The 17,202-nt window shown below is 34.0% G+C and overlaps 1 non-coding gene across 1 annotated transcript; it reads right to left on the minus strand.

Annotated features, from left to right (window-relative positions):
* Positions 1-473: 473 nt before the first annotated feature.
* Positions 474-580, minus strand: LOC139869882 (small nucleolar RNA R71). Its single transcript, XR_011766459.1, has one exon. It is a non-coding gene; the product is annotated as a small nucleolar RNA R71 (small nucleolar RNA).
* Positions 581-17,202: the final 16,622 nt, after the last annotated feature.

Below are 17,202 nucleotides of genomic sequence, written 5' to 3' on the forward strand. Positions count from 1 at the left end.
CTGAACCACAAATCACTCATCCAGAGATTGTCAAGGAAGAAACCATTAAATCAGAATTCTCTAGTGATTCAGATTCAACAATTTCAATCATGGAAAATCTGGTTACTTTAAGTATGGAAGATCGAATGAGGGCTAAACGCACTGGCCAAGGTCACGCAATTACTCAACCAGACATTAATGCGCCAGATTATGAAATCAAAGGACAAATCCTACACATGGTAACTAATCATTGCCAATTTAGTGGTGCACCGAAGGAAGATCCAAATGAACATCTTCGAACTTTTAATAGGACTTGTACTCTATTTAAGATCAGAGAAGTTGAGGATGAACAGATATATCTCATGTTATTTTCATGGACTTTAAAGGGAGAAGCTAAAGATTGGTTAGAATCATTACCTGAAGGGGCGATTGATTCATGGGATGTTTTAGTTGAAAATTTTCTTAAACAATTCTTTTCGGCATCTAAAGCCGTGAGACTTCAAGGAGAAATTGTTACGTTCACACAAAAACCAAATGAAACGTTATATGAGGTGTGGACAAGATTTGGAAAGTTGTTAAGAGGATGTCCTCAACATGGTTTAGAGACTTATCAAATAGTACAAATATTCTACCAAGGATGCGACATTACTACACGAAAAGACATCGACATAGCAGCTGGTGGTTTCATTATGAAGAAAACCGCAACTGAAGCTTACAAAATTATTGATAACACTGCTTCCCACTCACATGAGTGGCATCAAGAAAAAGACATCGTTAGATCATCTAAAGCGGCTAGAGCCAATTCTAGCCATGACTTTGATTCCATTTCTGCAAAGTTAGATGCTTTCGAGAGACGAATGGAAAAGATGACTAAAGATATTCACGCAATACGAATTAGTTGTGAACAGTGTGGAGGACCACATTTGACAAAAGATTGTTTCAGTATTGAACAAACAATGGAACAAAGAGAGAATGTTTCATACATAAACCAAAGGCCTGGAAATAATTATCAGAATAATTATCAACCGCCAAGACCAAACTACAATCAAAATCAGAATTATAACCAAAATGTTCCATACAACAACCAACAAGGTCCTAGCAATCAACAAGTATCTAACAATACTTACAATCAACAAAGACCTATTTTTCCAAATAAACCACCACAAACTGATGATAAAAAGCCAAATTTAGAAGACATGATGTCGAAGCTAGTTGAATCTCAAACTCAATTTTTCACATCTCAAAAACAAACCAATGAACAAAATGCTCAAGCATTTAGAAATCAACAAGCTTCGATTCAAAATTTGGAACAAGAAGTGAGCAACCTAGCAAGGTTGATAGGTGAAAGAAAACCGGGGAGTCTACCTAGCGATACAAATGCTAACCCCCGGAATGAAACAGCCAAAGCTATTACCACAAGAAGTGGTATTACACTTAAACCACCTGAAATACCTATAATTTCTGATGACTCTATTCCTACTCCACAAGCACCACAATCTGATCAAGAGAAGGAAACAGAACCGGTAGTTGAAAAGGTTAATGAAGATAACACAGTTAAGGCTAAACCTTATGTTAAACCATACCAACCACCACTTCCTTATCCAAGTAAAATGAGAAAAGAAAGACTTGAAGCCGAGCAATCCAAATTCTTGGATATGTTTAAACAATTAAATGTCAATTTTCCTTTCATTGATGTGATTTCAGGAATGCCTAGATATGCTAAATTCCTGAAAGATCTAATCACAAATAGAAAGAAAATAGAAGAACTCTCGGCTGTTACTATGAATGCAAATTGTTCTGCAGTGCTGTTGAATAAGATACCAGAAAAATTATCAGTTCCAGGAAGTTTCACAATTCCATATTTTCTGGGTAGTCTTAGTTCAATAGAAGCATTGGCAGATTTAGGTACTAGTATAAATTTAATGACATATTCACTATACGCTAAACTAGACCTCGGAGAATTGAAACCAACAAGAATAAGCATACAACTAGCCGATCGATCAGTAAAATATCCTAGAGGGATAATGGAGAACATGCTAGTTAAAGTTGGTACTTTAGTATTTCTAGTAGATTTTGTTATTCTGGACATGGAAGAAGATTCTCGAGTTCCTCTCATATTAGGAAGACCATTCTTAAACACATCTAAAGCAATAATAGGCGTGTTCGGTAAGAAACTGACCCTAAGTATAGAGGATGAGAGTGTTACCTTTTCTGTTGCTAGAGCCATGCAACAACCACAATCTGCAGATGATACATGTTATTATGTTCAAACTATAGATTCACATGCAGAATTGTTACAAGAATTTCCAGAATTACAAGGAACAGGAGAATGCTCTTTAGGAGAAGAAACTGAACCAATTGATGAAGCTGAAATGTTAGCTACACTCATGGCTAATGAATACGAACCAACAATAGTGATGATGTAGCGTGAGGGTACGAAATAGTATTAATTTTTACTACAAAATAGAAATATTACACAAGTTTTATTTATTTATTTATCGAGTGGATATACCTAAACCTTGCTACAACACTTATAGGCAGTGTACCTAATCGTAGAGTAGTGTAGTTTTTAGTAAGTCCGGTTCGTTCCACAGGGAGCTGGTGAAGTTAACGCTATATTATTAAGTTTATTTGTAAAAATATATATATAAATAAGTAGTAGTATTATTATAAAATGGGGGTTTTACCGTTTAATGACCGGTTTGTCGATTTTAAGCGTAAAAATAAATGACAAAAATTAAAGTGCGTAAAATAAATTGCGATAAATAAAATGACAGAAAATAAAATGACAGAAAATAAAAGTGCGATGAAAAATACAATAAAACAATTATGCTTATTTAAACTTCCGTAACCATGATGTTTGACTTTTTGATTTTAATTAATTGTCCAATGGGTTAATTGTCCTTTGTCCTGGATTATTTGAAACCTATGTGGTTTTTGTCCAAAATAGTTCATCGGTCATAAATATAAAGTGCGAGTGTCCTCGTCAAATTACCCTTATACCCGAAGTCAAATATTCCAACTAATTAAGGATTTAAACTGTGACGCAGTTATCACTTCTGTCAACAATTACACCAGTTATCACTGTATGTAATCCACCCCTGTTTTGATTAGATATGAATATTAATTTACCCACTTGATCAGTTTGAATAATCAATTACCCAACCCGAATAATTAATTAAATGATTATAATAGATTCCATATGAACGTCGCTAAATAGGACAACCATAATCATTATTAATTATTAGGATAATTAATTTGAAGATAGGTTCGACAGACTCCAATGAGTTGTCACTCAATTAGACAATACCCCCCATCTATTAATAGTCAATAGTCCAATTTCCACAAGTGTCGGTCTTTTGCCCAAACCCTTATTATGGTACAAAGCCCAATTACCCAATTTTAGTAATTAGCCTAACATCATGATTACTTCGGATTAAATAAGCATAATAATAACTTAGCTACGAGACATTAATGTAAAAAGGTTGAACATAACTTACAATGATTAAAAATAGCGTAGCGTTACACGGACAGAATTTCGACTTACACACTCAAACGATCTCTATCATAAATCTTATTATTATCATAATTTAAAATTAAAATTAAGATTATTGTTATATCTGATTACATTAACATTATGATAGAGATATAGAATATAGATATTGATCGATATATAGATAAAAAAAAGGATAGAAAAGTCCTCCCTTCATTCGATCGTTACATAGCCTTTTATAGGCGAAATTAGAAATTGAATTTTCATTTACGACCCCTGAACTATGCTCAATTAACAACTTTTTATTATTTAATATTATTCTTATTATGAATTATTTAAATATTATATTTTATTCTTGTGCATAGTTGACTCGTAATTTTTACACCGTTGCGTCGAGCGCTGAAAGTTGGTTCATGCCCCGGTTCCGGATTTTCGAACGTCCTTCCGTACAATTTTATATCTTGTACTTTGCGTTTTGTAACTTGTACTCTTGTCATTTTTAGACGTTCTTCATCAATAAATTGAACCTTTTGAATTGTATCTTGTACATTTGAGCTTTTTGGACGTTTTGGTCTTTCAAATCTTCGTTTTTGTCTTTAAATCTTCATTTTCGAGCGATTTGCGTCTTTCGTCTTTGCACTTATTTATTTAACTATTAAAACTAAAAATAAGGAAATTACATTTAAAAACTTTACATATTGGAACGATATTGCTACTAAATATATGTTCATTTGGAACACTATCAAATATCCCCACACTTGAGCGTTGCTTGTCCTCAAGCAATACAGAACTTGAAATAAAAACATACATGAATCACTTTTTTATTCATCACATTTTGTACATCAGTGATTTTGATATAGCGGTATAAACAATGACAGTAATGATGGTTAAAGGTGGGTGTGTCATCCACAGTTGCCTTGGGTTTAGGTCAACGACACTTGCAATCAAATAGCCGATTTACTTTCGGTTTCCAAAGCAAAGTGCACATTTGAAAGGCGGTTTACAGTCCCACATGACTATAAAAATTTAGATCCTTTAGGAAATAGGATCTTTATGAAAACATTTGATCTTTTGAAAATTCAATCTAGCTTTTACCCTAGATAAGTTTTCTGATTTGATCCACCATTGGTGTTGCAAAATATATTTGTGGATCAATATTTTGGCTAAAAACATTTAGGTTCGTGTAATCCACTGCTATCCCGGTATCGGAAAGCACACATCCAGTTTACTTGTTCCGTATATTACCTTTCGGTAAACTACCGTCCGGTTTTAAAGGAAAGCGATGAACAAGAAACTGTTAAGGCAATGTCCCGTGACATGCATTTGATTATGGTCTTTTAACGTGTCGGATGATATAATTATCCTTGGTAGGAGCGATAGTAAAGATCATCCTATGATTTTTCGGTCTGGCACAAGGTCCTGTCTCCGACCATGCTATGCAACCACCGTTCTTACGGTTGACACCCGATTTGGTTCAGGTGACCTAATGAATTCCAGGTGAATTCCTAGGATTTTACGTTCAATGGTAATGAACGCATTGAAAATGGGTTTTCAGAAAACAAATCGGTTTGTATTTTTGATCAAAATATTTTCTCGTTCAAGCTCGAGTTTAGATATCATTGAATTCCATGAGTTTGAATTCTCAATCTTTAAGGTCAATCTCAAGGATTGAGTAATATCAGTCTTAAAAGCTGATTTTTAATCTTTAAGGAGATTATCCTTTATGGGGATCTGATTCATTAGTCTTATCAAGCTAATTTGCACGGTGCCTCCCCATTGTACGAGATAAATCCTTCTCATGGTTAGGATAAATCTGACCACTTGGCGACCCTGTTTGATGCTGAGGTTCGTGGATTTCCTGCTGATTTTAGAGATGACTTTTCTAGATTTTTCGTCAACCTACAGCTGGTCTGGACGACAACTTCTTGACCTAAATCAAGAAGCGCGTGTCTTTTTCGGAAGACTTTACTTCCTTTTAATGATGGAATTGATTCATCGTGTAGATCCATCTTTCTTTCAAATATATTACAGTAAACCGGGTAAAACTGATTAGTATCATCCAAAACAAAAGTACCTGCAATAATCTTGTACAAAGATATGTGATAGATAGTTTTTAATTGAATAACTTGGTACATTCTCCCCACACTTAGTTTCTTTCTTTGCCTTTTTATTCTCCTTTATTCCATTTTAAATGAATTCAAGCATTTTAGGTTGTTTCTCAATTTATGTCCTTTCCGATGTAACGATAATTTCGGTATTATCACCTAGTTTTCACCGTTCATAAATATGTATAAACATGATTTTGACTTCATTTAATTGAAATTTTTTCAAATTTTCACAAAATTTGGCAAATAAACCAAGTATAAACCTGAGAGAATTTATAACCCTTCCCCACACTTAAGATCATGCATTGCCCTCATTTGCATGAAATCAGACTATAATTTAAATTCATGAGGGTGATTAGCGTAGAAAAGTGATTAAAAATACCGAGTTTGTAATTACAAAGCTCGTCGAATGATAGATGGCGCCTCATCGTTCATTCCTTCATTTGTTATATCATATTTGTTGTTTTGCGTCTTGTCGTCAAAATTAGTACCTTTTGCTGAACTTTAATGACAGTCTTTGAAAGTGCGTTGTTTTACCCTGTTTTGTACATAAGATAAAATACAAACATATATATATATATTTGAAGTTTGGTATATAACCCCACGTTCAAAAATTTATAAAACATAGTATTTTTTTTTGGCATACTTTAAATCAATAAAATTAAAAATAATGATAACAAAATTTTTCGTCCCGCCCTCGGGTAAAGCAATTTCGGTTCAACTACCTAATCTTCAACTCACGACGAATTTTAGAAATCATTTTTTTACTTAATGAAATAAAGTAAATTTTGTTTTTAAATTCACACAAAACTTAAATTTAAAAAGCATATTAATTTCATATAAAACCTACAAAATAAAAAAAAAATCAGAATGGGGGGAGAAAACTAGTTCTTTAGTGTCTGCTAGCGGAAAAGACCAATCGAATTCCATTCTCGGAACTACACGAGAACAGAACAAATAACTTTAGACAGCATTATCTTTTTAGAACATTCGAATCTCCCCACACTTAGGTAGCTGTGGTGTTGAAATTGTGATTAACTTCATTGTCAATTTCTCTTGGTCCATAATCAACTTGCCTATCTGTGACTTTTTCTTTAAGCCAGTGCCCGGCTTCTTCCGTAATATCCCATAATTCAACTAGCTTCGCCCTTTCTTTAGGCGACAGATTGGATACTAACCGGTTACATAACTTAAAGTTCCCCTTACTTCTAGCATCAATAGCCCGTTTAAAAAGTTTCTTCATTGAACTGTTAATAATGGGGTCATTTAATTTCGTATCAATAACGGGGTTCTTTGTTATCATGTCATCATTAGGTGTTACTTCATTTTCCCCACACTTAGGCGTTTTATTATTATTAAGCACTACCGTTGGAGTTGGTAAAAGCACATGGTTCTTACCAATTGTTTTTACTGGTTCAACGGTTTTGGCTGGTGGAGATTTAGACTTTCGAATCATAAAGGTGATCGATTTGTCACCACTTTTAAGTGTCATTCTTCCATTTCCTACATCAAATAACGCCCCGGTGGACGCTAAGAATGGTCGACCTAAAATTAGAGGAATGTTTGGGTCCTCTTCTATGTCAATGACAATGAATTCGACTAGAAAGGTTAAATTGCCTACTTGAATGGGTAGGTTGTCAGCAATTCCAACTGGGTGCTTAATGGTTTGATCAAAGAGTCGAACACTCATATCCGTTGGACTTAACTTACCTACACCTAATCTATTATATAAGGAAAGAGGCATAACACTTACACTCGCACCTAAATCTGCTAGTGCATCATACATGACACAATCACTAAGTAGACAAGGAACAATAAATTCACCCGGATCACCTACCTTAGGTGGAGGTTTTGGTGGAACTGTATTCACCGGGTTTACTTCTACGGCTTTTGTTTCTTGTACTTTCTTATTCTTTTTCTTCTTCTTCTTTCCAGAAGTATCACAATCTTTATTACTTATTACTTGCTCATACTCAACTCCTTTTCTTGGAAACGGGATGGGTGGTTTGTATGGTGTCACCACTGGCTTTACATACTCGGGTGGTGGTGGTGGTGTAACTTCTTCATTGTTACTCACATCTAAAACCTTCCCATCTTCTGGAGCTGGTTTTTCAGAATTTGTTGACACCATATTAATATTCTCTTTCCGAGGATTTACTTCAGTATTACTCGGTAGCTTTCCTTGTTCCCTCTCACTCATCATGCTAGCAAGAGTACCTACGTGTTTTTCAAGATTCAAAATGGAAGCTTGTTGAGTTCTTAATGACTGATCAAACCTCTCGTTCGTTTGGGTTTGAGATGTAATGAATTGTGTTTGAGATTCAATCAGCTTTGCCATCATTTCTTCTAGATTTGGCTTTTTCTCTTCGGGTTGTTGTGGTGGTTTATACAAGCTAGGTCTTTGTTGATTGAAAGTGTTGTTTTGAGTCGGTTGGTTATTCGGACCTTGTTGGTTATACCAGTTATTTTCGGGTCCTTTTGGATTGTAAAGAATGTTTTGATTTCGATTTAAGTTTAGCCTTGGCGGTTGATAATTATTTTGATAATTATTTCCCGGCCTTTGGTTCATATAGAAAACATTCTCTCGTTGTTCCATCGTTGGTTCAATGTGACAATCTTTCAATAAGTGTGGTCCACCGCATTGCTCACAACTGATTCGTATTGCGTGAATATCTTTATTCATCTTTTCCATTCGTCTTTCGAAAGCATCTATTTTTGCGGAAACAGAATCAAAGTCATGGCTAGAATCAGCTCTAGCCGCTTTAGATGATCGAAAGATATCTTTTTCTTGGTGCCACTCATGCGAGTGGGAGGCTGTGTTATCAATAATTTTGTAAGCTTCAGTTGCGGTTTTCTTCATAATGGATCCACCAGCGGTTATGTCGATGTCTTTTCGTGTGGCGATGTCTACGCCTTTATAGAAGATTTGTACTATTTGAAAAGTATCTAATCCGTGTTGAGGACATCCTCTCAACATCCTTCCGAATCTTGTCCACGCCTCATATAATGTTTCATTTGGATTTTGCGCGAACGTAACAATTTCTCCTTGAAGTCTCACGGCTTTGGATGCCGGAAAGAATCGTTTAAGAAATTTTTCAACTAAAACATCCCATGTGTCAATCGCCCCTTCAGGTAACGATTCTAACCAATCTTTGGCTTCTCCCTTTAAAGTCCAGGGAAACAACATGAGATAGATCTGCTCATCTTCCACTTCTCGGATTTTGAATAGTGTACAAATTCTTTTAAACGTACGAAGGTGTTCGTTAGGATCTTCATTCGGTGCACCACTGAATTGGCATTGGTTAGTTACCATGTGTAGAATTTGTCCTTTGATTTCATAATCCGGCGCATTAACTTTTGGCTTAATAATGGCGTGACCTTGGCCCGTGCGTGTGGCTCTCATTCGATCTTCCATACTTAGAGGTTCCGTTACTTCCATAATTGAATTTGTTGAATACGAATCACTAGAGGATTCTGATTTAATGGTTTGTGGCTCAGGAGGAATAATTAGTGGTTCAGGATCTTGGAATTGTCCTTGAATATGCTCCGGGTTCTTAATTGTGAAGTCGGGTTCAAAAGATGGATTATCGGAAATTTGAGTTGGAGTTCTTGTTCGACTAGATGACGATTCTAAAGAAAAATCAACGGCGGCGATATTCGTTAAACGATGTCTTGATCGAGTTACAGGTGGTGAACGTATGACCGGCGGCGAACGTCTTGCTCGGTGCATTCACTGAATATCCTATTAGTTTTTAAAAAAGAAAGAAAAATTATATAAGTTATCCAATCAATAGACTTTTCTGATTTTGCCCACGTTTCGAATAGCCAAAAGATGCAGCAGAGGGGCAGGATTCGTTTGGTCTCAATATAATTGAGTACTGTTTGGCTCCAATAACCCGGTCCACGTACAAATCCAACTATTACTACGAACCAGAAAATTTTGATGTCTATCAATTTAACCACTTAAAATAAATTTTCGTAATTTTAAGAAATTTAGAGAAGAAGTAGAAAAAATTCTAAGTCCTAAAAACTAGAATGGCGAGAAATAAGCGAGAAAAAGAGTGTGCGTCGAAAAGTGTCGAAAAACGAAAAAAATTGAAAAATAGGCGTCGAAAAATAAAAATAAGAAAGTAGCGCGAAAAATGGCGTCGCAAAATTCTAAAGCACCTAAATCTTAGTCTAAGGAATAAGCACTTAAGGGATTTTACGGCAAAGCCTAAAAATCTAGAAATAAAAAAATAACTACGCCAAAAATAAACTTAATACTAAAAGTTGCGACTATATTCTAAAAATCTAAAGGTAATAAAACTAAAAATAATTTTTTTTTTTATATATAGACAAAATCTTAAAAAAATATATTTTTTTAATTTTTTTTTTTTAATACGAAATAAAATTTTATTTTAATACGTTTCTTTTCAAGCCATAAAGGAACCAAACACCAAGTCTTCTTTATTTTGTGGAGCAGGTTTGGGAATTAAAAAGTCTTAATATGCCAACAGTATAAGTTTTGACAAATTGGACATTATAGATATTATAATAGGATGCTTTATCAACTTTAGACAATTGATACAAGTGGGACGGTTTATATTATATGGCCGACATATTGAATAGGTGATTAGAATTATAAAATTCAAAAGGTGGGATTTATACTTGTGTAAAATTTGTTACCCCTGTTAAGAAAAATCCACCGTTTGGATCATAAAAAATTATATCTTTTTTTTTTTCAACACGGGGTGCATTTGATCCGTCTAATCCAAGCTTTTTATTATATGATGTTTTAAGTATATTTTATACCGTCTAATTTCTACTTGTGTAAAATTATATGTCGGTGTTAAAATAGAAAAAGGAAATAGAAAATATAAAGCATTTTATTGAAAATACATGGGAACAAACACTAGCTCATGGCCACCCATTCCTTGCAAGTTGACAAGTGATATATTATTTTTAAGATATCAAAACGTTAATGGTGGGGTCAATTTGCAATATGATGAGCTGTATATGAAAGTAATCGAATTATTTAAGCTCAGAAAATCACGGGTCGATTCAACTTTTTTTTTTTTTTTTTAATATGAACTAGTGGTCTTTTGGGAAAATGAAAATATATGAGAAAGTTGGTAGTCACTTTATGACTTGAGTCCTCTTTTATATTGGCACTTTTTCGTGTGGAGAAATGCTATTCTCACACAAATTTTTTTTACACAAAATATTTTACACACTTAGCTGGCATCCCATGTGTGCTCCACGTCAAGCAACTTCCACACCGGTTTATTTTTGGATAAATATTTCAATCTGAATTAACTATCTTTTCATATATCAAAATAATATCTACGGAGTAATTAATTTATTTTTCTTTAGGTCAAATTAGAATTATAATATAATTATTCACACACACGTTACTAGAGGAGTCCTAGTATATTAATATGGGTGATTTTTTTTTTTTTAGGATAAAGGATATGGTTGAACATTTAGCTCTTCATCGTGTGACTTATCTTCTTCTCCTTCGCATAGTAAGTAGTACTATACAAATCCGTTGTTATTGATTTTTAAAACTTGGTATTCAAATTGATGATGATAGTTAGAAATTATTTTATTTTCTGAATCTAAGTTGTTTTTACTACGGAGTATTACACTAACTAAATAAAACTATTATAGTATTTATTTATTCTTTTTTTTCTATTTTTTTTAAAGAAAAAATGATAGTGGAAACAATGATAGTGGGTTTTTTTTTTAAAACTAGTACAACAAAAGAGGGACAAAGCGTGTCATTTTTTTTCTTTTTTACAAATATAAATTAAAAATATAGTGTTTTGCCTAATCCCCGGCAGCGGCGCCAAAAACTTGATGATGTAGCGTGAGGGTACGAAATAGTATTAATTTTTACTACAAAATGCGACGAAATATTACACAAGTTTTATTTATTTATTTATCGAGTGGATATACCTAAACCTTGCTACAACACTTATAGGCAGTGTACCTAATCGTAGAGTAGTGTAGTTTTTAGTAAGTCCGGTTCATTCCACAGGGAGCTGGTGAAGTTAACGCTATATTATTAAGTTTATTTGTAAAAATATATATATAAATAAGTAGTAGTATTATTATAAAATGGGGGTTTTACCGTTTAATGACCGGTTTGTCGATTTTAAGCGTAAAAATAAATGACAAAAATTAAAGTGCGTAAAATAAATTGCGATAAATAAAATGACAGAAAATAAAATGACAGAAAATAAAAGTGCGATGAAAAATACAATAAAACAATTATGCTTATTTAAACTTCCGTAACCATGATGTTTGACTTTTTGATTTTAATTAATTGTCCAATGGGTTAATTGTCCTTTGTCCTGGATTATTTGAAACCTATGTGGTTTTTGTCCAAAATAGTTCATCGGTCATAAATATAAAGTGCGAGTGTCCTCATCAAATTACCCTTATACCCGAAGTCAAATATTCCAACTAATTAAGGATTTAAACTGTGACGCAGTTATCACTTCTGTCAACAATTACACCAGTTATCACTGTATGTAATCCACCCCTGTTTTGATTAGATATGAATATTAATTTACCCACTTGATCAGTTTGAATAATCAATTACCCAACCCGAATAATTAATTAAATGATTATAATAGATTCCATATGAACGTCGCTAAATAGGACAACCATAATCATTATTAATTATTAGGATAATTAATTTGAAGATAGGTTCGACAGACTCCAATGAGTTGTCACTCAATTAGACAATACCCCCCATCTATTAATAGTCAATAGTCCAATTTCCACAAGTGTCGGTCTTTTGCCCAAACCCTAATTATGGTACAAAGCCCAATTACCCAATTTTAGTAATTAGCCTAACATCATGATTACTTCGGATTAAATAAGCATAATAATAACTTAGCTACGAGACATTAATGTAAAAAGGTTGAACATAACTTACAATGATTAAAAATAGCGTAGCGTTACACGGACAGAATTTCGACTTACACACTCAAACGATCTCTATCATAAATCTTATTATTATCATAATTTAAAATTAAAATTAAGATTATTGTTATATCTGATTACATTAACATTATGATAGAGATATAGAATATAGATATTGATCGATATATAGATAAAAAAAAGGATAGAAAAGTCCTCCCTTCATTCGATCGTTACATAGCCTTTTATAGGCGAAATTAGAAATTGAATTTTCATTTACGACCCCTGAACTATGCTCAATTAACAACTTTTTATTATTTAATATTATTCTTATTATGAATTATTTAAATATTATATTTTATTCTTGTGCATAGTTGACTCGTAATTTTTACACCGTTGCGTCGAGCGCTGAAAGTTGGTTCATGCCCCGGTTCCGGATTTTCGAACGTCCTTTCGTACAATTTTATATCTTGTACTTTGCGTTTTGTAACTTGTACTCTTGTCATTTTTAGACGTTCTTCATCAATAAATTGAACCTTTTGAATTGTATCTTGTACATTTGAGCTTTTTGGACGTTTTGGTCTTTCAAATCTTCGTTTTTGTCTTTAAATCTTCATTTTCGAGCGATTTGCGTCTTTCGTCTTTGCACTTATTTATTTAACTATTACAACTAAAAATAAGGAAATTACATTTAAAAACTTTACATATTGGAACGATATTGCTACTAAATATATGTTCATTTGGAACACTATCAAATATCCCCACACTTGAGCGTTGCTTGTCCTCAAGCAATACAGAACTTGAAATAAAAACATACATGAATCACTTTTTTATTCATCACATTTTGTACATCAGTGATTTTGATATAGCGGTATAAACAATGACAGTAATGATGGTTAAAGGTGGGTGTGTCATCCACAGTTGCCTTGGGTTTAGGTCAACGACACTTGCAATCAAATAGCCGATTTACTTTCGGTTTCCAAAGCAAAGTGCACATTTGAAAGGCGGTTTACAGTCCCACATGACTATAAAAATTTAGATCCTTTAGGAAATAGGATCTTTATGAAAACATTTGATCTTTTGAAAATTCAATCTAGCTTTTACCCTAGATAAGTTTTCTGATTTGATCCACCATTGGTGTTGCAAAATATATTTGTGGATCAATATTTTGGCTAAAAACATTTAGGTTCGTGTAATCCACTGCTATCCCGGTATCGGAAAGCACACATCCAGTTTACTTGTTCCGTATATTACCTTTCGGTAAACTACCGTCCGGTTTTAAAGGAAAGCGATGAACAAGAAACTGTTAAGGCAATGTCCCGTGACATGCATTTGATTATGGTCTTTTAACGTGTCGGATGCTAGAATTATCCTTGGTAGGAGCGATAGTAAAGATCATCCTATGATTTTTCGGTCTGGCACAAGGTCCTGTCTCCTATGAAAAATCTCGACTAATTTCTGTGCTAAAAGCTCATAAACCAGCTATTGCATGAAAGATTCATGACATTAAAGGCATAAGTCCTTCGTATTGCACACATAAAATCATTATGGAAGAAGGTCATAAAACCTATGTGCAACGCCAACGAAGACTAAATCCAAATATGCAAGATGTTGTTAAGAAAGAAATTATTAAACTACTAGATGCAGGTTTAATTTATCCAATTTCTGATAGTCCATGGGTAAGTACAGTTCAATGCGTACCTAAGAAGGGTGGCATGACTATCATCAAAAATGAAAAAGATGAGCTTATTCCTACAAGGACTGTAACAGAATGGCGAGTTTGTATTGATTATAGAAAATTAAATGACGCCACCAGAAAAGATCACTTTCCCTTACCTTTCATTGATCAAATGTTGGAAAGGTTTGCCAGAAGCAGTTACTATTGTTTTCTTGACGGTTTCTCCGGATATTTTCAAATTCCAATAGCACCCGAGGACCAAGAGAAAACCACCTTCACGTGCCCTTATGGTACTTTTGCTTACAAACGCATGCCATTTGGACTTTGCAATGCCCCTGCAACCTTTCAAAGGTGCATGATGGCGATTTTTCACGACATGATAGAAGAATGCATGGAAGTTTTCATGGATGACTTTTCAGTCTTCGGTGATACTTTTGAATCATGTCTAGTTAATCTTGAACGAATGCTTATTAGATGCGAACAATCAAATCTAGTACTTAATTGGGAGAAATGCCATTTCATGGTTAAAGAAGGCATCGTTCTTGGTCATAAAATCTCAAAGGAAGGAATTGAAGTGGATAGAGCTAAAGTAGATGTAATTACTAAACTTCCACATCCCACCAATGTTAGAGGAGTTAGGAGTTTTCTAGGACATGCCGGTTTTTACCGACGTTTCATAAAAGATTTTTCTAAAATTGCCACTCCTATGAATAAACTCCTTGAAAAGGATGCTCCATTCATCTTTTCAGATGAATGCATTAAATCATTTAATATTCTTAAATAAAAACTCACTAATGCTCCGATCATGATAACTCCAAATTGGAATCTACCATTTGAACTCATGTGCGATGCAAGTGATTTTGCAATGAGAGCCGTTTTAGGACAAAGGATTAAAAAATGATTTCAACCTATCTATTACGCTAGTAAGACGTTACAAGGAGCACTAACAAATTACACAACTACTGAAAAAGAACTCCTTGCTATTGTCTTTGCTTTTGACAAATTTCGTTCATATCTCGTTCTAGCTAAAACGGTGGTCTATACCAACCATTCTGCTCTTAGATACCTATTTTCAAAACAAGATGCTAAACCACGATTAATCCGTTGGATCTTACTCTTACAAGAGTTCGATATTGAAATCCGAGATAAAAAGGGAGCAGAAAATCTCGCCGCTGATCATCTTTCTCGTCTTGAAAATCTCAAATTAGAAGTTTTAAATGAATCGGCCATACAAGATAACTTTCCTGATGAATATCTCTTGAAAATCGATTATAGTGAAATTCCATGGTTTGCAGACTATGTAAATTATTTAGTATGTGGATTCCTTGAAAAAGGGTTGTCGTACCAAAAACGAAAGAAATTCTTTAGTGATATAAAACACTATTTTTAGGAAGATCCACATTTGTTTAAAAGTTGTCCCGATGGAATAATACGCCGATGCGTATTCAGAGATGAAGCTAGTCAAATCTTAAACCATTGTCACACAGGACCAACAGGAGGGCATTATGGGCCTCAACTAACAGCAAGAAAAGTCTATGATGCTGGATTCTATTGGCCTACAATTTTTAAAGACGCACACCTTCTTTGTAAATCCTGTGATGCTTGTCAAAGGGCCGGAAAAATAAGTCAACGTGATGAAATGCCACAAAATGTCATTCAAGTATGTGAAGTTTTTGACGTTTGGGGTATTGACTTTATGGGTCCATTTCCAAAATCTCATAATAATCTCTACATTCTCGTTGCCATTGATTATGTATCTAAATGGGCGAAAGCACAAGCTCTCTCAACTAACGATGCACGAGTTGTAATCAACTTCTTAAAACGTCTTTTTGCAAGGTTTGGAACACCGAAAGCTTTAATAAGTGATCGGGGTACTCATTTTTGTAATTATCAACTTGAGAAAGTTCTCAAAAGATATGGAGTAACTCATAAAATCTCAACTACTTATCATCCACAAACAAGTGGACAAGTTGAAAATACCAACAGAGTATTAAGACGTATTCTAGAGAAAACCGTAGGATCAAATCCGAAGGAATGGTCCATAAAATTGGAGGATGCACTATGGGCTTTTAGAACAGCCTACAAAACTCCAATTGGTACCACACCTTTTAGACTTGTTTACGGAAAAGCATGTCACCTTCCAGTAGAAATTGAGCACAAAGCATTTTGGGCTTTGAAGACATGTAATCTTGATTTGCATGAAGCCGGACATCTACGGTTAAGTCAACTAAACGAATTAGAAGAATTGAGACATGAAGCATACGAAAATTCGTTAATCTATAAGGAAAGAACGAAGAAATGGCATGATAAAAGAATCAGAAGTTCAAAAGAATTTAAGGAAGTAGACAGAGTTCTTCTTTTCAATTCAAGATTCAAGCTATTTCCTGGAAAATTGAATTCAAGATGGTCTGGACCATTCATAGTCAAAAGAGTTTTTCCGTACGGAACAGTAGATTTAATAAATTTAAATGGGATCAAATTTAAGGTTAATGGTCACAGAGTTAAACATTACATAGATAATCCAATGGAAGTTGAAGATGAAGTTAATCACAATTTTGACACCACAACTAACTAAGTGTGGGAAGATTTGAATCTTTTAAGGGTAATATGTATTTCTGTTAGAGTTAGATATTCTGTTTTCGTGTAGTTCTCGAAAATGGAATCCGAATGGTCTTTCCCTAGCAGACCCTAAAGAATTAGTCTTCTCCCCCCATTCTGAATTTTTATTTCTTTTAGGTTTTACAAGATGAAGAATTCCTTTGATCTGAACTGTCGTCTACTACTACACGCTATGATTACTAAACGTAATAATAACACTTTCCCGAGTGAACTGGTATCATTCATAAGAGCCAAAATGGATGAAGTAAGGAGAGAACTCAGGAACAATCATAATAAGATACATTTTGGTAAAGGAAAATCAAAATCCGCAACAAAAAGAAGAGCAAGACACCTTGAAAGATGTCATAAATGCGGAAAATGGTCACACGAAGGTAAATGTTCAAGCAATCAAACATATTCAAATACCGAATTTGTTA

This window comes from Rutidosis leptorrhynchoides, chromosome 9 (assembly GCF_046630445.1).
Source record: "Rutidosis leptorrhynchoides isolate AG116_Rl617_1_P2 chromosome 9, CSIRO_AGI_Rlap_v1, whole genome shotgun sequence".
In the NCBI taxonomy this organism is placed as follows: Eukaryota; Viridiplantae; Streptophyta; class Magnoliopsida; order Asterales; family Asteraceae; genus Rutidosis; species Rutidosis leptorrhynchoides.